The sequence below is a fragment of the Coptis chinensis genome, chromosome 9 (genome assembly GCF_015680905.1).
Source record: "Coptis chinensis isolate HL-2020 chromosome 9, ASM1568090v1, whole genome shotgun sequence".
Lineage (NCBI taxonomy): Eukaryota > Viridiplantae > Streptophyta > Magnoliopsida > Ranunculales > Ranunculaceae > Coptis > Coptis chinensis.
The window spans coordinates 14,136,834-14,158,289 of record NC_141464.1 but is presented as its reverse complement, the minus strand read 5'-3'; the positions used below and the strand labels follow the sequence as shown (position 1 = coordinate 14,158,289).

The window sequence follows — 21,456 nt, the reverse complement described above, 5'->3', positions numbered from 1 at the left end:
CTTCTCAAGTAGCTTACGACGCATGGAATAGTGTTGAGGCTTATTCATATTTTATAGAAAAGATGGGTGAAATGTCTATTGGAGTTTCAAAGTTGAATGAAACTTCCAGCGAAGGAGTCGCAGATAATGAAGAGCCTTCAGTTGAAGAGCATTCGATTGATACCTCACAGGTTAATTGATTTTAATGTTTAATTTGATATAGGTTTAGTGTTTAATGTTTAATTTGATATAAAAATTTATTTGATTTTGACTTCGAAATCTTTTTTTCAGATATTGATTTTGAATCCCAACATTTCTCAAACAAAAGGGAGGAAGAAGAATGTGGAGAGATGGAAATCCCCCAGAGAGATAGCCTTAAACAATCTAGGAAGAATGTGTAGAAACTGTGGAAAGATAGCTAACCATGACTCGAGAAATTGTCCGGAGAAAAATAAGACGTAATTTGTGAGATGTAAGTATTACTTGCATACCTGCAGTTTTGATAAGGAGTCTAGATTGAATCTTGCGGTGTTTTTATCACATATATAGCTTGCGGTGTGACCATTTCTTCATATATCTTATCACATATATAGCTTCTCAATCAACTATATAGTTGTTCTTCATCAACTGCTCATTAAAACAGATATGAACAATAACTGTTCATACTCCAAATTATGAACATTAGCTATGAACAATAGGTATGAACAAAACATATATGAACAATAAATGTTCACACCCAAAATAGATATGAACATTGATTGTTCATACTTTCTTTAGGTATGAACAATCCGTGTTCATCAAAAAAAAAAAAAAAAAAACATGAACCCAAAACAAATATGAACATTGATTGTTCATATTAAAACATATATGAACAATAAATGTTCATACCCAAAAACAGAACATGAACATTGATTGTTCATACCCAAAACATATATGAACAATAAATGTTCATACCCAAAACAGACATGAACATTGATTGTTCATACCCAAAACATATATGAACAATAAATGTTCATACCCAAAACATATATGAACATTAATTGTTCATTTTTCGGGATAGCGCCGCAGGCGCGTCGCGATTTCTGCTCGACCAAATACCGATAAAGCATTTTGATGTGCGCCCACTTGCAATTTTGTTCCGTAAGTTAATATGATGCATTGATGCAGATACTATACCACCAGTATAATGCCAACATTTTTCAACAACAAATTTACCTCTACTCATATGATCATCAATCAACATCAACAAAATTTAGCTCAACTGATAAATTGCTAAAACATGAAACATCTGTTTTTTTACCTCTGACCACACCGGTCAAGAGGCAAAAAAATAGACAAATTCATTTTCATCCAAGTTCAAATCCAAACGATATGGCCACACCGTTTGGAATTAGTCCTAAACGGTGTGTCCATGCCGTTTGGGACTAAGTCCAAACGGTGTGGCCATGTCGTCTGGATTTGAACTTGGATAAAAAAAATGACTTGTCTGTTTTTTTGCCCCTTGACCGGTGGGGTGTGACCATTTCTTCATATATTTTATCACATATATAGTTTCTCAATCAACTATATAGTTGTTCTTCATCAACTGCTTATTAAAACAGATATGAACAATAACTGTTCATACTCCAAATTATGAACATTAGCTATGAACTATGTTGCACGAACACGGACGCGGACACTGACACTGACGCGGTGACTCGGTTATATCTCAAAAAAGTAGGACAAGGACGCGGCAAAGGACGCGGAAATTAATTAATATTTATAATTTTATTTTATATAAATTAAACATTAAAAACTTAATTAAATGTATCAACATTCATAAATTCAAAACTATTAAAGATAAATAGCCACAAAATTAAGTTTAATATTTCCTAATCAAACTTTAAAAACATGTTATAAGTCTTAACAAAACAAAAAAAAAATTAAAAAAATTGAGTTTTTTAATATTATTTTGAATTATTTTTTATTTTTTTAGGTCAAAATCCGCGTCCTGACCATGTTGACCACGTCCTGACCATGTTGACCACGTCCGACGGGAGTCCATGCTGCGTCCGTGTCCGCGTCCGCGTCAGACGCGGACACAACCTATTAGGAGGTGCGTCCGTGCTTTAGAGGCTATGAACAATAGGTATGAACAATAAATGTTCACACCCAAAAAAAAACATGAACCCAAAACAGACATGAACATTGATTGTTCATACCCAAAACATATATGAACAATAAATGTTCATACCCAAAACATATATGAACATTGATTGTTCATTTTTAGGGAAGTAGTGCAGCGCCGAGCGAGAGGTCTTGTGGGCCGTAGGCGCGGGCATAACTTCAAAGATTGGTGGACGTTTTTCTTTGATAACACGAGGTCACATTTTCAAATAAAAATTATAATAAAATGAGATAGGACAAATTTGCGGTAGACACACGTGGGCACCCTAAGGCTAAACAAAGATCAGTTGATCATGGTACCAAATAAGGGTGTTCATGGGTCGGTTTTTACTGGTTTCGAGTCGCATTCTATTTTTAATGGTTCCTATCAGGTTTGGTTATTTTATTTTATTTTTAAGAAAACCCGAAACTATACCCATTAATTAAGTTGGTTTCGGTTTTTTCTTGGGTTATATATTATTATTATTACTAAAAACCGTTACTAAAATTACGTTTTTAATTACGTAACAGATATAAAAGTTAGTTTTTAGTGCGACAATAACACTTATAATGGTCATAAATTCGATAATCTTTGAATTTTTTAGAAAAACTTTAAGTACAACTCATAAATTGTGCGTACGCATGTATTAATTTCCATTTTAAATCGAACAAGAGTACATTATACTATACATACATACATACGATCTATATAAATATATATTACACACTAAATTTTAACATATACAGTGCATTAATTAATTCCGGTTCGGTTTTAATTCCGTTATAACATTTTTAAACCCATAACCGCTATAAACAGTTCTAATTCCGATTCGGTTTCGGGTAATTAGATACCCATACACACTCTAGCTCCCAAACATATATAGGATACTCACAAAGTAATATTTTCTTTGCTTGGGATTAAGAAGAGATAATCAAAAGCTCCTGCACATAACTGCAAAGTTTGGTGGACGTTTTTGTTTTGTAGCAGGTGGACACATTTTAAAACAATGGAATTGAAAATTAAGAAATGAGATATGACAAAGTTCTGGTAAACACACCTGGGCAACCAATGGATAGACAAAGATTGATATGTGTACCACATACTTAATGGTTATGAACAATAGGTATGAACAAAACAGATATGAACAATAAATGTTCACACCCAAAACAGATATGAACATTGATTGTTCATACCTTCTTTAGGTATGAACAATCCGTGTTCATACCCAAAAAAAAAATGAACCCAAAACAAATATGAACATTGATTGTTCATACCCAAAACATATATAAACAATAAATGTTCATACCCAAAACAGACATGAACATTGATTGTTCGTACCCAAAACATATATGAACAATAAATGTTCATACCCAAAACATATATGAACATGATTGTTCATTTTTAGAATAGCGCATTTGCGGGAGGTCGTGGAGGGCACGGCATACCCTAGTATAGTAATAAATGAAGACCAACAGAAGCCAACTTTATTACATACGGAATATGTACATAGAAAGACCAATAGAAACCAACTCGAAAACACAAGGCAACCATGCCCAACTACCATAGCCCAAATGTAGTTTATACAGAAACCAACTACCAACTTGAAAACACAAGGCAACCATGCCCAACTACCAAAGAGCCCCTAAGGCAACCATGCCCAACTACCAAAGAGCCCCTGCGGCAATTGGTATGCCTAGAACATTTGCGTCGTCAACACTATTAAAAATCATTCCTACAAACGGAGCAACTAGTTTATGCGTTTCTCTATCCGGGGATTTATTCGAAGAAGACCCAACAACTACATCTTCGTCGATACTGATTGTTACATTTTCTGCCGTTGACTCCATACATGCACAATTTTTGGTGATCTAACGGTTGTGTATTAGCAGTAAATCGGCTGCAGGAAATTAAAATATAAAAATTAACATCCGGCCAATAAACACAACCTAATAAAATTACCATACAAGTAGTTAATAACACAATATATTTTTAAATAACGAAGAAAACATACCTTAAATCGAAAATGAGGGTTTGAAATTGGTCCAAAATTTGAATGGGGGTTTTATTTGTTTGAATTTTTCGGTTGAATAATTAGGGGTTTGCTTTTGATTAATCCGATTTGTTTAAATAATTTGGGGTTTGATTTTGATTTTGAATCCAATTTGTTTAAATAATTTGGGGTGATTTTGATTTTGAAATGGTGTAATTTGGGGTTTTGTTTGAATCAGTATCGTAAGTTTTGTTTTTGGAGACGAAAATGGTGATTTTTTGAAATATCAAAATATCGGAACATCGTGCTTAAGGCTTAAAGTTGGTTTCTGATATTAGTTTAGATGATCTAACGATCTAACGGTCAAAAATTGGCTGTTCACCTAGCCTAACCGATATATATATATATATATGGGGATATTAGCGGGAAAAAAAAACATACTTAATTGGGAAGGGGACGAGTAACACATAATGTGAGGGGTCGGAGCCGGCTCTGTTATGAAAGAAAGCGGCAGCTAGAGCTTAATTGCTTTTAGCTTATGATTCTTAGAGCATCTTTAATGGTGAGACCTGAAAAACACCAAATTCTTTTGACTAAACCAAATAAACACCAAACAACTTCAATGGAAACATCAAAGAGTGAGCACTAAATGTACAGTGTTTCTAAAACCGTGCCAAATAAAGCCCAACAAAGTCGCTGCTTTCGGAACACTGCGACAGAAAAGCTCCCAATAGAGGCTTGTTTTTGTTCAGAAATGAGAAAGTGTTTTTGCCCACGCAGTGTTCGAGACACTGCGACGTACATTTGATACAACACCAAAGCAAATACCAAATTGGAGCCGATTTGGTGTTTTTTTAGTTTAGTATTCAAGAGGTCTCACCATTAAAGATGATTGTTACCAAAATTTCAAGAATTTAGTGTTTAGTATTCAAAAGGTCTCACCATTAAATATTCTCTAAGCCAACCAGCCAAGCAACCGGTTAGCTATTGCTTCGAAGTAGAAGAGTGGTATATTGATCCCTCCCCATATATGTGAGGGGAACGGAGCCGCCTTTGTTATGAAAGAAAGTGGCAGCTAGAGCTTAGTTGCTTTTAGCTTCTGATTCTTAGAGCATTTTTAATGTTGAGACCTGAAAAACACCAAATTCTTTTGACCAAACCAACACCAAACAACTTCAATGGAAACATCAAAGAGTGAGCACTAAATGTACGGTGTTTCTAAAGCCGCGCCAAATAAAACCCAACATAGCTGCTACTTTCGGAACACTGCGACATAAAAGCCCACAATAGAGACTTGTTTTTGTTCAGAAATGAGAAGATGTTTTTGCCCACACAGTGTTCGAAACACCGCAACGTACATTTGATACAATACCAAAGCAAATACCAAATTGGAGCCGATTTGGTGTTTTTTTAGTTTGGTACTCAAGAGGTCTCACCATTAAAGATGATTGTTACCAAAATTTCAAGAATTTAGTGTTTAGGATTCAAAAGGTCTCACCATTAAATATGCTCTAAGCCAACCAGCCAAGCAACCGGTTAGCTGTTGCGCTTCGAAGTAGAAGAGTGGTATCTTAGAAGCTTGGGAAGAGTCGGAGATTCCCCTACCCACCCCATTAGGGTCGGGTCTCTATGACTCTAGCCTAACCGATATATATATATGGGGATATTAGCGGGAAAAAAAACATACTTAATTGGGAAGGGGACGAGTAACACATAATGTGAGGGGAACAGAGCCGGCTCTGTTATGAAAGAAAGCGGCAGCTAGAGCTTAATTGCTTTTAGCTTATGATTCTTAGAGCATCTTTAATGGTGAGACCTGAAAAACACTAAATTCTTTTGACCAAACCAACACCAAACAACTTCAATGGAAACATCAAAGAGTGAGCACTAAATGTACAGTGTTTCTAAAATCGTGCCAAATAAAGCCCAACATAGCCGCTGCTTTCGGAACATTGCGACAGAAAAGCTCCCAATAGAGACTTGTTTTTGTTCAGAAATGAGAAAGTGTTTTTGCCCACGCAGTGTTCGAGACACTGCGACGTACATTTGATACAACACCAAAGCAAATACCAAATTGGAGCCGATTTGGTGTTTTTTTAGTTTGGTATTCAAGAGGTCTCACCATTAAAGATGATTGTTACCAAAATTTCAAGAATTTAGTGTTTAGTATTCAAAAGGTCTCACCATTAAATATGCTCTAAGCCAACCAGCCAAGCAACCGGTTAGCTGTTGCGCTTCGAAGTAGAAGAGTGGTATCTTAGAAGCTTGGGAAGAGTCGGAGATTCCCCTACCCACCCCATTAGGGTCGGGTCTCTATGACTCTATGGATCCCCGTCCCAATAATTATTTTTTACCCTGCCCTATGAGTATTTTTTACATCACCTACTCAGGATTTATAGAATGACATATCTCTTTTTTGGTAACTTTATAGAATGACATATCTATGGGTACACGAAATGATCAAACAGGTGGGATATCAAATTGTTGCCGTGCGTGTATGTCCAATATTCTAAGAAGTACAAATGCAACCACTTGCAATATGGAGATTACATGTTTTTTCATATTTGTTTGGTAGAAATGGAGATTACTTTCAGTGTTGTTGTTTCTATCGTACGGTTGTACAATTCCAACATTTTGGTGCGCGTCTCTATCTACTTCTCTGTCCTTCCAATCTTCCTCATGGATAGGATTTTAGACCAAAACAATGGTTTCGTCTTTACCTGACTTTTATTATGCGTTCCAGCTATGGGCCCATAGTATTATGACTTGGAAACAGAGTGTACTTGTATTCCGATTGCCTGAATCTACATCAGAACTAATATCTGTCCCCCTAACATACATCCTCCTTGAATATTAACACCGCACATAAGTTTAGACAAATATAAGAAACTTCGTACACTTGACTCTAACATAGGACATTAAGATTCCACACATAAGTCTGGATAAATAAAAGAAAACTTCATACTCTTGACTCTTGTATCGTACTTATCCATTAATGTTTTGTCTTTTCTGCGGTCCTTCTATCTAATAAAACACAATGGTGTGGGGCCCATAGGGCCTCCATCCGATGATTCATCGTTTTTTTCTAAGTTGTGGCATACTACTGTTTCAAGATATCCCAAGTGGTGTCTATTCTCTAACTTTTAGTGCGGTTTCACAATATCATTTTCTTCTATAATATAGGGTAAAACGTTTAGGTTCAATTCTCTTTCTTTCTTCTCCGGATCTAAGAACCCCACTCTGGGACCCATGTCGTGTATGCTTACTCTATCCTCTTCTTTATCTTCCTTTTCCTTTATTTCTCTTTACTTGAAGTTTGGATCTTGATTTTCATGTTTTTTTATGTTTGAGAAGGTGGATTATCTTGATTGGGATATATCTTGTGGGCTTTTTTTCTTTGTTGTTGTTTTAGTTCAAATGTTTTTACATGGAGAAATCAGGAGTTGGTTCTGAGTTTGGTGTTATAAGGGATAGAGGGGAGTTGGTGAGTTTTAAGGAGATTGGTGGATTGGATTTTGGAGATGGTATTCGATTCAAGCGTTCGAAATTGTTGGAAAAGTTTCAGAAAGAGGCTACTACTTAGTTGAACTTGAGTAGACCTCTTGTGAGGTCAGGAGTTAGGAAACCTCAGCTGGCTTTGGTTAGTAATGCTTTTTCTGGTTCATCTTATTTTGCATTCTTGTGTTTGGTTTGTTGATTTTGTTTAATTATGATGGTTGATCTGTCTGTGTAGGTTTTTGCTGATTTATCGGTTGAGCCAGGGCAGCTTTTGATGGTTTGGGTGGGTAACTTGGAATATGCTTTTTTGCCTCTTTATGATTCATCGGTTAAAAAAAAAGTGTGGAATATGCTTTTGTGCCTTGTGATTTTTACAATATCCACAGATGTGGATATGACCAACAAGTATCCGATCCTACCATATCTAACACAGATGGAGTTCTTGGCCTTGGCAATGGGGAATCCAGCATTGTATCTCAGCTCCGTAAATTTGGTATAACACGAAATGTAATCGGGCACTGCATGAGTGCGCGTGGTGGAGGTTTTCTCTTCTTTGGTGATGATCTTGTACCTTCTTCAGGAGTAGTTTGGACACCAATGTCCTGAAGTCGTTCGTCCGAGTAAGCTCGACTCCTTACCCGTATATCCCGTTTCTACATATTAATGTATCTTGCAATCTATAATTGTTGACATGCAATTTTCCTATTTTTCAACCAGCAAGCACTATTCGCCTGGCCCTGCAGAGCTTGTTTATGGAACAAAGTCTACAAGTGTTAAAGGACTTATAACAATATTCGACAGCGGGAGTTCCTACACTTATTTCAACTTGCAGGCCTACCAGGCTTTCATTTCATCAGTGAGTTTACAACAAGAATTCCGTATGTAACTCCCTTTTGAGTTCGTCTTATCATATATAGTAAAACAGCTTATGAATTTCCAGATAAGGAAAGATTTAAATGGAAAGCCACTGAAAGCAGTAGATGATGAGACTCTCCCAGTCTGCTGGAAAGGCAAAAAACCATTCAAATCCCTCCAAGATGTCAAGAAGTACTTCAGTCCAGTAATATTGAACTTCAATGGAAAGAAAGCTAAGCTTGTTATTCCCCCAGAAGCTTATATGATCATAACCGTACGTATTGCTTAATATTTTAGTAATAGGACACAAAAACTATATTACTGGATTGTTGGTAAAAAACTTCAATCTTCAAGAAGTAACACTACATGCTTTTGCAATTTTTTTCAGATTACTGCAAAAAGCCTTTGAACTCACTAGTAAAAACCACGCTTACTCCATTATATCAATCCATTTGACAACTGATATTAGTGTGAAGTTTGTTGCTGCTTCATTTGTACCACCCAGTGAGAATGTACCGCAAAATGAAACAGAAGGCACAACACAATGCCTGTCAAACATAAAACTGATTCATAAATTTTACGTACTTGAAGCAAATGGGGACAAGTAAACTAATTAAGCACCAAACCTGGAATGCAAGAAGTCTAATGCAAAGTGATTTCTCTGAGCACCGACCGAACAATCTCAAGAAAATATTCACTAGTGTTCCATCATCTGTCCCAGTCAATAGCCCTGTTTGAGGATCATACCTACAGGATCCAATACATACAGGAATAAGCAGATTTAGCCTCTTCTGTTAGTTAGACTAAATAATACCAGCCTTTCCTATTTTTAGTACAAGATACAACTTTGGAAGAACTGGTATCCAAATAGTTGTTGAGAAAAAGAATGCCACCATAGGGATGCACATCTACTACCTTTGCAAAGTTTTCCCATATCCATTTCTCTATATTGTAGACAAACATACAGCATAAGTAAAATCCAAATTTCTCAACTTTAATCTCTTAAAAAGAATGTCATAAAGTTGGAAGATTATACTTGAGAATTCTCAAAGTCACCAATATTGAATATATCTTAGAAATATATGAAATGATATAATAATCTCATTTTCTAACTAAAAAAAGATAGAGTTAATGTTTTTTATTTTTTTTCTAAATTCAAATTAAAAGAACAAGTTGAAGCATATGCAGAAAGCCACTGGCTAATTATAATCTACCTTGGCAAACGATGTCTTGGACAATGGATGAAGCTGAAAAGCTGAGAAACAAAATAAAGCATAATACAGATGTAAAGTTGTAAACAGTATGAATTTTTTTAAAAATTGGAAGAAAACGACAAATATTGGTTTTTAGATTTTAAGAATACCTGAGGACATGAAGCTAGGAAATTCAGAACTTGCGGGAGGAAGAAGATCAAGAGAGTTTCACTGCAAAAGTAAACCCAAGAAAGAGTAAACACCTGTAAGGCTATAATTGTCAAAAAAGCACATTTTAGTTAGTGCACGAAAAACAGAAAGTTGTGAACTTGGATGATCGCTTCTAATAAAAAAATATCTTATTACTAGCGCTTGAGTTTATGATTCATTCGGACAACTCTCCTCCATCTCATACTATTACCCTCTCCACACCCAACCCAAAATGACTAACTAAAGCAAGGTAGGTTTGCTAGAATATTTTCCTATAGGACCTCTCTTTAGCTAAACTCTACAGAACCAACAACTGCTCCAAACCCTACTATTCCTAGAAGTAATGTAGCTGCACTTCAGATGTCTCACCAAGAGTAAGACTGACTTGAGTAACACTAAAGCTTCCTCCCATCTGCTAGCGTATCATAGACGCCTATGATCTCTGATAACATGATCCAAAAACCATTCAGCGATCACCTCTACTTTTTGCTTCTTTATGGGAACCTCAACCGCAACAGAAGTAACTGCCACCAATTGGTGGAAATTATAATTTGACTACCAAAAGTCCCCTTCCAAAGAGTATCATCATACCTTTCCTCTTTTAATTATAAACTTGCTATTTATCAATAAAACAAAGGGCTAACTGTAAAAATAAGCTCCGCACATTATGGACAAATGATAAAAAAGCTACCCATCAAGAAAATATGAGCAATGGCTAATGCCAATACGCTTACAATGATCCAGTATCAACTTGCACTAGGGGAAACCTACCTATAATGGCCCAGTATGCCAGCAACAGCCATAGCCATTCCAGCAAAGTAAGTGTAGGCGTCACCAACAAAAACTGAAGAAGGATACCTACACCATTGACAAATAGAAAACATTCATATGTATTTTCTAAAATACCAATTATCAGAATATTCAGACAGAAGATCTGAGAGATTGCTCAACATTTTACCAGTTGAAGCAAAGTAAGGCCAATGTAGTAGTAAGTACTTGGTTGGACAAGGTAAATGGAAAAAGCGTGAGCATGTTTCTGCTCAGGGTCTGTAGACGACCCAATTTGCATTATGTTATGTATCAGAATCTGTTATGAAAAAGAAAGGTTAATACCAAATGGAATTTCAACATACAAACCAAAGAATGATACAAAAGTTTATACAGTGCATTTTCCTTACAGCAGATGCAATAACAGCTGTTTGCCCAGCTTCAAGACCATTCAGTCCAGCATGAATGTTGATTGAGTTTGTGCAGAATATTGCCAAAAGGACCATATATAGTTTATATATCCTCCCTGTCCGTCAGAAGATGTTAAGAATTCATGAAAGTTTGAAGGAAAAAAGAAAATGTGAACAACAAAAATGGACATGTAACATTTCAATTAAATAGCTAAGAGGAGAAATGCAGCAACTATCCATCAAGTCAGTATCATAAAGTGCATGGTGACGACAAATTTCAGTCCCTGGAAGCAAATATCTAGTGAAGGTACACAATCATGAATCATCTAATCTTAATAACCGGTCAGATTTAATATTAACCTCTAGATGCCCGAAAGTTTGACATCAAGGCTATTCAGACCAGCACGAATTTCAATGAGTTTGTGCAGAATACAATCAAAAGACATATACAACTTATACACCCATCCTGTCCATATGTTATAAATCCTTTTGTAAAAGACAAGAGAGGCTTGGTGTAAACAAATTTCAGTCAAAAGGAAATGCTAGGGGCGGTTCTATTTAATAGGCAATTAATCACTGACTGAAGGCTATATTCACTACTTCGCCAATCCGTTTTGCCAATTAACCCCAAAGAAACCAGAGCTGAAAAATCCCTGATTAATCCTGGCTAATTGGCCAATTTTCCCATTAATTCCGATTTGCCAATTAGTACTCGTTCAAGATTTTTTTTTCCTCCTTGAGATATAAAAGAATAAACTTTTTTTTTCTTCTCTTTATGGGTAACCATGAATGTAGGAGAGAGGTAAGTTTTATCGCTCCTAGACCGATTAGCAACCAATTGCCGCTAAAACTGAGTACTATGAAACTATAGTTGAAAAGAAAATGTACTTGGACTAGCTGTCATAGTCTTCATACCAGCATAATGAACATTGCATACAATTGCCGAGAGAAACACACTTTCGCAACAGAAATATTACTATATTACAAATGAAGTGATCAAATATTAGCCTTAGGTACAGAAACTGCAGTCATTAGCATAGCACCAATAACATCGCCTAACATAGATGGTTTAAACCAGTCATGTGAAGAAGACGTGAAGAATAAAGACATTTTCTAGGGAGTGAAGCAAACAATAGATTTATCAGTAAAACACATATTGAATGCATTAGCAAATCATGTGCTGCAATCTTCAAAGTAAACAAGTTTCTACAGACTTTGGATCATTATGGAGATTTAAAACTTCATATGCTCAAAAGATAAAGTGAGAAGATCCAATAATACCAAGTATGGCTCAAAGCCAAATTGACATAGGACCTAACTACATAATCCAGAAGAATAACACAATACATAATCCAGAAGAAATAACACAATACATAAGCCAGGAAAAGGACAGCAAAGTCTGATACACTGTACAACTCTTCAATCAAACAGTACAGTACGTGACATGCGAATACACATACCTAAATCCAATATTTTTAAACCAACATATGGAATGAAAGGTTTTGGTATGATGATGGTCGTATGTCCAGTATATGCCATCAAAAGTGGAAACGTAGCAATTGCAGGCAATACTAATTTGCTGTAGATCACCAATACATAAAAAGTGTAAGCATTATACAACAAGAGAGTAACCCTTCCATGAATGATAGCAAACTACATGAAAGGAAAGAAAAAAATTAAAAACAGTTAAGCTGATCCAAGATCATACACTCTCCAGGGTATATCAAGAACATCATCCACAAAGCCAAGCAGGATCATGAAGCAGATAGATGCTAATGCTGCATTATACTCCACAAGCCACTGCAAAATTAAGAGATCAAAAGTTAAGATCCCAATGTATAGAAGAAATTTATTAGATTAAAGTTCATGAGGTGTGCCCTAACTGAATAACATGTGAGGGGATACTGGATAGTGATCATGATGGGATTTGATATGCGTGTTAAGCTTGGTTTAGTTTGCTTTTCACATGGGGAATATGGATAGAACCCAATAGACACTTCTAGGAAGTTGTCCTATAAACCAAAGTACTAACTCTATTATGGACCAAAATCTAGAAGGATATACTCTGATCGTTTTCTTCGAGTTTTTTTTTCCTGTTCTTTCAGATAAGTGCTACATAAGGTCCTTTACAGGTGTTTTTCCTATTTTTATACTTGTTTACATGGTATTCATTACCATACTCGCACTATTGCAAAAAAAAAAAAAAAAATACTGCGTATATTTAGATGGTACTTTTCTGCTTAGCTTCATTTCATATCTACAAAATAATATAAGAAACCTTAAGTTATAAAGTTTCGTGTACATACATTGGAGTCTGATATGAAGTTAAAACATTGAAACAAAATTGCCAATACCAAGAAAAAAACAATCCCAATGACAATGCCCAGTGATTCAGGCCTGCAAGAAGACAATCACAACGAAGAGCTTATGGTTCACTACATGGGAATGTGTATTAAAAATAACAATAGGAAAGACTAATGAAAGTCGAAAAACTCACACTTTGATTGAACCTTGAGGGGTACCTTTCTTGTTAATGTCGTACCCAAACAGATTACGCCTCAACAAGTACTTAGTAGCGACAGGAATCAAAAAAGGAGAGTAACAAAGAAGCCCACAAAGCTAAGGAGAGAGTTAATAAGAATGGATCTTTTCAATTTTTGTTCTATTTGGTAGTGGAAGAATATCAAGTAGAAGAATCCAGTAAAGAAGAGGCCAGAAACTGATAAAATCTGAGGTAGTTTTGAAGGAACAATGGGTGGTTCTTGCTGAATTGGATCAGTGACGACGCCGGTGGGGTCTGTAATCTCTCTCGAAACTCTCTTCCGACGAGTAGCCATCTTCTTCAAATATAATTTTCGATTCATATAAACAAAACTAGAAGATTACCTGGAGAGAGAAGGCATGAACGGACTGAGGAAGTTTTGAGTATATACCTCCTTCTGTTCGAACGGACTCAAAGTACTAAGTGGTGGCTAGGATTTAATCTTAGAAAAGCTAAGTGGTGGCTGAGATTGAATCTCATGTCTCAATATTACTATTCTAAAAAGTAGTAGGAATTTGATAAGGAATTAAACACTTAATTACTATTCTAAAAAGTAGTAGGAATTTGATAAGGAATTAAACACTTAATAACATCTAAAACTAAGGAAACTACTATTTTCCCCAAATTTAGGCTATCAAAGTTGTATTGAAGAGTCCCAAGATGTTTGGAAACAAATCCAATCTCTAACAAAAAAGTAAGGAACGAATTTCAAAAACACAAATTTATTATCTCACATAAATTTCAAAGTAAGGTAGAATTGTACCTGCATTCAAAGTCTTACTAATTTTACTTTCAGTTTACAAAAAATAAATAAAAATAAAAATACGCATCACTTCATTCATTGAAATTAAAATCACTAAGAAAAATCATATGCCATGAAGCAAACACCATACCCCCTTTAAGAATTGCGATTTGCGCCTCAATTCAATTTGATAATGCCGCAACATATTTTTGAAATCGAATATATTTGTCACGGGTAAATTAGGAACAAATAAAATATATGTTAGAAAATCATGGTTAATGATTTATTTTGTAAATTGAAAAATAAAATTGAACCATATTCATTTTGTAAGTAAATGGAGTAACGCCGTATTTACTTGCAGGCAATTTCTAGTAGAGAACAAACACAACACTCAAAAAAAAAAAAAAGGGTCTCGTATTGGACGCCACCAGAATTGGATTGGGCAGCCTCCAGCCCAAGCCCAAATTGCAAAGCCTAACAAAAAGGCCAATACACCCCCTCCCCCCACCTAATCGTGAAATCGGGAAAACTTATTGTAACCGGTCATCTCTCTTGTGATTTCTCACCCAAAACCCTCTACAAAATCCCTCTCGCGATTTGTAAACAATCATCCTTCAATCCAACAACATAAGCATTTTCTCACAACAACAAAGCATTGTGAGTTGTTGCGCCTGTTGGTTCTCAAGTTCTTCAACTTCTCTGTCTTCAATCAGCTTCAAGTAAGTTAATTTGTTTTGTGTGATCAATCAGCTTCAATTTCTCTATCTTTGATCAAATTCTCTTTCAATTTCTGCAATCACTTTGAAATCATAGAAAAATTATATCAGTTTGTATTAAAGTTTGTTTTTTTCGACCAATAGAAATGATATCAGTGTATATTATTATCTTTTTTTATTATGATAAGGATGACTATAAAGTAAATAAGGATTAGGAGGTATATCAACTTGTTTATCAATTGGTTTGAGTATCTCCCTTGCATTTTCAACAGTGTGAGTTTAAAAGGATTGAAGGAATTGTGAATATGTCGTAGTCTTGATTGCATTATTGAGTGGTGCTAGAATCCTTTAGAGTTGTAGCTGATAACTCCTGTACTTGATTTGTGCAGGAGTTTCACCAGATAGCCAACTTACATCTTCTCACAATCCAATCGTCTCACAATCCAGGTATGGCGCACTAGATATAATTGTTATTTTCCTCTCTTACATTGCACTCAAAGTATGTCTTCTACTCACATTTTCTGTAATGTTTCTATTCTTGTCTTTGGGTTCACCTATTTTTTTGGTGTAGAAATTGAGAATCTCTTATTAGCTTCTACAAGATTTCTTATTTGCTTTGAAAGATTAGTTTTTTATGTGTGAGTGGTAACGTGAAATTAAGAAATGGGTTGTTCACCACTTTTTTTTGTTTTGTTTTTGTAGTTTTATAAATGTGTGTTAGTAATTGAGTTTGTTTGAGAAGTAGACTATTTGTTCTGAAGCTCAAATGAATTTGCAGTTTATACAAGTGACCCAACCATGTACTATAAAGCATTACATTATACATTGCATATACCAATTAAACTAAAGAAAGCTATTGTTTTGTTTTTTCGGATGTTGATAGAACAATGACAATTGCATTTTGGCACATGCCATTGTGTTCTAAATAGTATTGTTGTGGCTGAACAGTTATATTTGAACTAGATGCTTAATCAGCCCATGCCCATTCCGTGTGGGTTATATTGAAACAAATTTACAAATGGTAGACCGGAGGACTGTATGCGAAACAGGAGTCCCACAAACCCACACCCACTTTCTCATGAGTTAGGACACAATGAGGTTTTCAAAGCTTTAAGACCTATAGACCATCCAACATGCTCAACCTTTAACCTTCTCAAAAAGCAACCAAGTCGGCTGTCATCAATTTATCGGGAGAATTATGTGGTTCTGTACATTTTGTACTACCATATGCTATTTTTTGCTCGAGTTAATATGTGTCTCTTTGATTCTTTGTTATGTTTGCTGGATAAATTGGTGATGATGATTGACGGGGTGCATATTAGAAATGTAGTACTAGGGACACAGAGAAAATTGTTTCTTGCGTGCATAACTCGGAAACTGTCTATGTGATTTGTTTTTTATCATGTGGATTTTGATTCAAATTTTCTTTTCTACTTAGTGTAAGTATCAGTTAGCTGCGAGGCTTGTTGCATCTATTGGAGCTTGTGTGGAAGTGAATGTGTCAGATGAGCAGCTAGTAATACTACTTTCCAAGCTTTGAAGCCTTAGTCGTAAAAGCTATATTATGCATTTTTCTGAAAGGTAACTACTAACTGAACTAATAATTGAAACTGAATGTTTTAAATTATGAGGCTTATTATTTTAATTCTGACCAATGGACTTCACTCACTCTGTATATTTCTCTCTTTATTGCATTTATGAATTCTTTAGCATGCGTTTTAAAATGTAATGACTTGTGTTTCACGCGTAGGATTTAAAATGTACATATATTTAGCTAAGATTGATCTATACTTGGGTGTCGGCAGAGTAGTTGGCTTCTCTTTAAGGAGAAGTTAAGTAGCAAAAGCCGAACTTGAGATATTATAAACACTTACCTGTTTTACTACCTCTGCCAGTGTAGAATATTAGACCCAAATGCACATATGACAGCATTAGGCTCTGATTCTACCTAAATTGATGTTAGCAATGCCATATAGTTAAACCCAAAAGCCGAGTGTGTTATCCCAGGGCATTGTGGTGTTTTTTTTTTTGACTGTTTGCCCTTCCTTCAAACTTACTGAATGTATGTTATCAAGGTGGTTTTTTTGGGTGGTTTTCCCTATGCTTGACGAGGGACAGAGTCAAGTTCATTTTGTTGTAGAGAGAGTCCAATTATTTTGTTGTAATACTTGATGTACATAAATGACGATTCATACAGAAACAGTCTTGTATATATATACATTTTCACTGTCGTGTAAAAGTTAGGTTATATGTACATATGGTTGTTGGAAGGATGTCATTATTGATTTCCAGGTTATGATAGGTTTAAGCATACGAAACGTTGACTAAACAAAGGAAATTCTGCCCAAAATTCGATAGAATTTGGATAGCGTAACGCCTCATTCTATTTCTTCATATATACTTAGAGTTATCATAGCAAACTTATAAGTATATTAGTTTTATTACTGGTGCTAAGTGGTGGTCTGGATTAAATCTTGCAAAAGCAATGTGATGGCTGAGATTTCCTTCGTTGCCTCGAGATTTGTATTGCTTTAAAGAAATTTAATAAGGAATTAAACACTTAAAAAAGAATTTAATAAGAGTTTGTTTAATTAGGAATTGATGTCCTACAAAATAGGAGTACATTTAATTAGGACTAAAAACCTAAAATAATAATAATAATAATAATAATAAAAACTCCTCAAATATGTTAAAACCTTGCCTCTTTTTTATGCAAAAAAAAAAACAAAACTCCTCAAATAACGTGTTAAAACCTTACATTTTATTTATGCAACAGTACATAGCAATAACTTGAGCCAATTCATGCCATTTAATACCATACACTATAATTATATATTAACTAAAATCATTCAGTACAAAAAAGAAACTTCATCTACCTTATTTTTCCATTAAAATAAAATAAAAATATGTTATTTTATTTCTATTACTACCAAGTGAAAATTTTAATTTTAAAGTTGAACTACAAACATATTTGATATTACAGTAGTCAAACATATTTGTATCTCAACCGAGCAGGGTATGAAATGGATTCAAATGACATGAAGCATAGTCACAAACAACAACTAAATATATATGCACGTATACTAGGCATATAGGGTGACAAGGAGCATAAACATCGAGTCATGTGAACGTTAATGTTAGGATAATATAAGAACATGTAAGTATAATAACGTTAGGGTGACAAGGAGCATTATTCAATTTTTAATACTTAAAAGAACATAAGTTGGAAATTAACTCTTTGCCTAATTCTATTGTTCGTGGTTAGTTGAGCTTCAATGTTTGGGTAAAGTAAAATAAAGATGTATACATATAAAAAAAAAAATGTTCCTCATCTATAATCTCATATACCGTAACAATTAAGTGCAATTAGGAGAACAATTATTTTTAAAAGCTTCGTGACAAAGTCACAGCCAATTTCTACATACTAAGAACTTAAGAAGAGATAAAACAATGGATCTGTTCCAGCCCCCACAAATGTGTCCCAATAAAAATCTAATTCAATACAAACTCACACTCAGAGCCCACGCTCAGAACCAACCTACTTACCTACCTACAATAAAGCCTATGCTCAGAGCCCAAAAAGCCCACGCTCAGAACTTATCTACAATAAAGCCCATACTCAGAGTCCAAAAAGCCCACGCTCAGAGCCCATGCTCAGAGTTTATCTACAATAAAACTCATGCTCAGAGCCCAAAAAGCCTACGCTCAGAGCCCAAAAAGCCTACGCTCAGAGCCCATGCTCAGAGTTTATCTACAATAAAGCCTATGCTCAGAGCCCAAAAAGCCCACACTCAGAGTCCATGTTCAAAGCATATACTCAAAATCTACATATCTACACATAAAATCAATATCAATTGCGCACATGTTTTGTGAGGAAGTGGTTTGACCGAGTCAAACAACAGTCAAACAACTTCCACAACTCCGTCCACATTCAAGATTCACTTCCATCCACTTCATATCGTGTGATTGTTCTCCAGCAGTTCTCCAATTTTATCCCACGATTAGAATATTAGAGAATAAGGAAGTTAACTGATCACTGATCCTACCTATAAAATCCAACCTTCGTCATTCTCCAAAACTATGTAATCGAGACTTGATCCCAAGACAATACAATATTTGGGTATGTAGGCAACTTCAAACCGAAGTCCAATCTCAATTCTCAACAACAACCATCCCCTTCGCAATCTCTTCGGAAAAGATCACTTCCGACCCAACTGGTGTATTTTGGAAAATCTTGTCAAAACATATTTGGCACCGTCTGTGCTCCTACTCTCAACCACAAAACAAAAGTTACGTCAATGGCTTCTCAAAAAACAAACAATGGTGAAAGTTTCCCTCTTGCCGCACAAGTTCAGCACTCACCTTCTGATGGGAATTCACTTTCCAAGTCCGATGGTCCTCGTCCATCTACGACTGAGTGAGTGGGTATTCATGTATCCGATCCATCAACTCAGGTCGACCGTCGTCTCTGACAATTGGAGAGCAAGAATAAAAATCTGAAGAAACAGCTGTGTTAACTTCTCCAAAATGATTTAGCCACGACAAAAAGTGTTTGGGATCGTTTGAACTCTGAAGCATCTCTGTCAAAGACTCCAAGCACAAACTCCTGCACCAAGAGCGTGCGGAATTTAAACTATTTAAAGGCTTTGTGCAAACAGAATGTGCAATGCCGAAAGCCAACACTTTCCAGTGTAATCATAAGCGAATCCACAAACTCCTCTACCGACCTTGATGCCGACCTCCCTGTGAGGGATCACCAACTTACAAAAGATCTCATGAAGAAAATATGTTTAGCCGATTCGAACCATACTAATGGAGATCAGCAAAATATCCATATAGGTCGGCAAGGTAGACTACCCAACCAATGAAAAACCAATGAAGTTCATACCCAAGCTCTAGGAGGGGTAGGTAAGCCACTGCAAGTCTTCGTCGCAACAGCAGTATGCACCGATCTTGACAGCAACACTATTCACCAAGCAGTTCCAGTTAACAACCTTATCGCTCAAGGTGTAGTCCCAATCCAAGAGCTCATTGTCGGCCAACGTATGTTGACAATGGTAGCCATGGAGATGGAGACTCACTTGTAATAGGCCAATAAAATGGTTGTGACAGTCCAACACTCCATCCGTATTCTCCTGATGTTCACCATAGGAGACAAAGGAACCGATCTCCACTACTGGCTCGGTCACCTTCACCTACATGGACAGGTCGACGAGAACTCACTCTACCTCCTCTGAAGAAATCTTGGCCAAAACGTCCACAATTTGGTCGCGACCATCATCCAGAGAATGTTCCATTTTCTGAATGATGCCTCTATGAGATGATACTGAAGGTTGTTAATGATAAAGAGTTATGAGAAAACAAAATTCGAAATCTCGCTATAGAGAGTGGTATTGATTCTCCCCCCTCTCTCCGAATCCAAACATTCGTTCATCACAAGGAATTCAAGCAGCCAGGATTCGGGAAATATGATGAGATTGATGGAGATCCTTTGATGCATCTTGTTAAATACATAAACAAGGTGATCTTATGGACTTTTGATGATGCTCTTCTTCGCAAGTTATTCCCGTCCACACTCATTGGAATTGAGTCGATGAGATGGTTTAACATGCTTTCAGAAAGATCCATCCATAATTATACTGATCTTGCTTACAAGTTTGTCAAGCATTTTCGTCACAACTGGAAATAACCAAAAAATATTGATTCTCTATTCAGTATTAAACAACAAAAAGACGAAAAACTCAGTAAGTTTGTTGTGAGATTTCAGAAAGCAGCTGTTGAAATTCTAGATGCATCTGATATTCTTGTCATTTATGCTTTCAAGGAAGGCATTAATTATGATAGGGACGACGTTTACAACTCTATAGTAAAAGACGTCCCAACAACTTGTTATGAACTTTTTGCTCGAACTCAACAGTTTATTCGAGTTGAAGATGATGCATCGACACGAGTTCACATCGAATAAGCAAGCCGCAGGAACAGAGTCAAAAACTGAAGTATCAACAAACAACCGATAAAAAGTCCAAGAGTTATGGTAGGCCACAACAATGGAACGACAAAGAACAAAAGAAACTTCCCGAGTTAAAGCTTACCACCCTCAACAAGAAGTATGCTTTTATATATGAGAAGATTAAGGGAAAGAAGATCTTATCTCCACCTTTTCCTCTCTCCGAAGATACCAAGGCTACACGTGACAAATCACTGTGGTGCAAGTTCCACAATGATTTTGGTCATGAAACTGAATAATGCCGATCTCTAAGGGGTAGAATCCAAGGTTTGATCGAGAAGGGTATGCTCCAGGATTACGTGTTGGGTAAAATGAAACAAGCTTTAGTCGTGACCGCACAAAATATAATCAAAGTCGGTCATGCCATAGTTGATTCAATGTCTAACACCCAACACAAGAA

General features: G+C 35.9%; 1 long non-coding RNA gene and 2 pseudogenes across 3 annotated transcripts; 2 read left to right on the top strand and 1 right to left on the bottom strand.

Annotated features, from left to right (window-relative positions):
* The first annotated feature begins 7,949 nt into the window (after positions 1–7,949).
* Positions 7,950–8,846, top strand: LOC147474870 (aspartic proteinase Asp1-like; annotated as a pseudogene). The gene is made up of 3 exons (XR_015209674.1): positions 7,950–8,233; positions 8,331–8,469; positions 8,554–8,846. The product of XR_015209674.1 is annotated as an aspartic proteinase Asp1-like (transcript).
* A 61-nt stretch (positions 8,847–8,907) lies between these two features.
* Positions 8,908–14,058, bottom strand: LOC147474869 (uncharacterized; annotated as a pseudogene). The gene is made up of 11 exons (XR_015207806.1): positions 13,547–14,058; positions 13,356–13,446; positions 12,758–12,849; positions 12,510–12,628; positions 11,050–11,165; positions 10,830–10,958; positions 10,643–10,729; positions 9,832–9,892; positions 9,683–9,723; positions 9,095–9,215; positions 8,908–9,016 (listed from the first exon to the last, which is right to left on the bottom strand). The product of XR_015207806.1 is annotated as an uncharacterized LOC147474869 (transcript).
* An 891-nt stretch (positions 14,059–14,949) lies between these two features.
* Positions 14,950–16,845, top strand: LOC147474868 (uncharacterized). Its single transcript, XR_015207614.1, has 3 exons — positions 14,950–15,052; positions 15,439–15,496; positions 16,488–16,845. It is a non-coding gene; the product is annotated as an uncharacterized LOC147474868 (long non-coding RNA).
* The last annotated feature ends 4,611 nt before the right edge of the window (positions 16,846–21,456 follow it).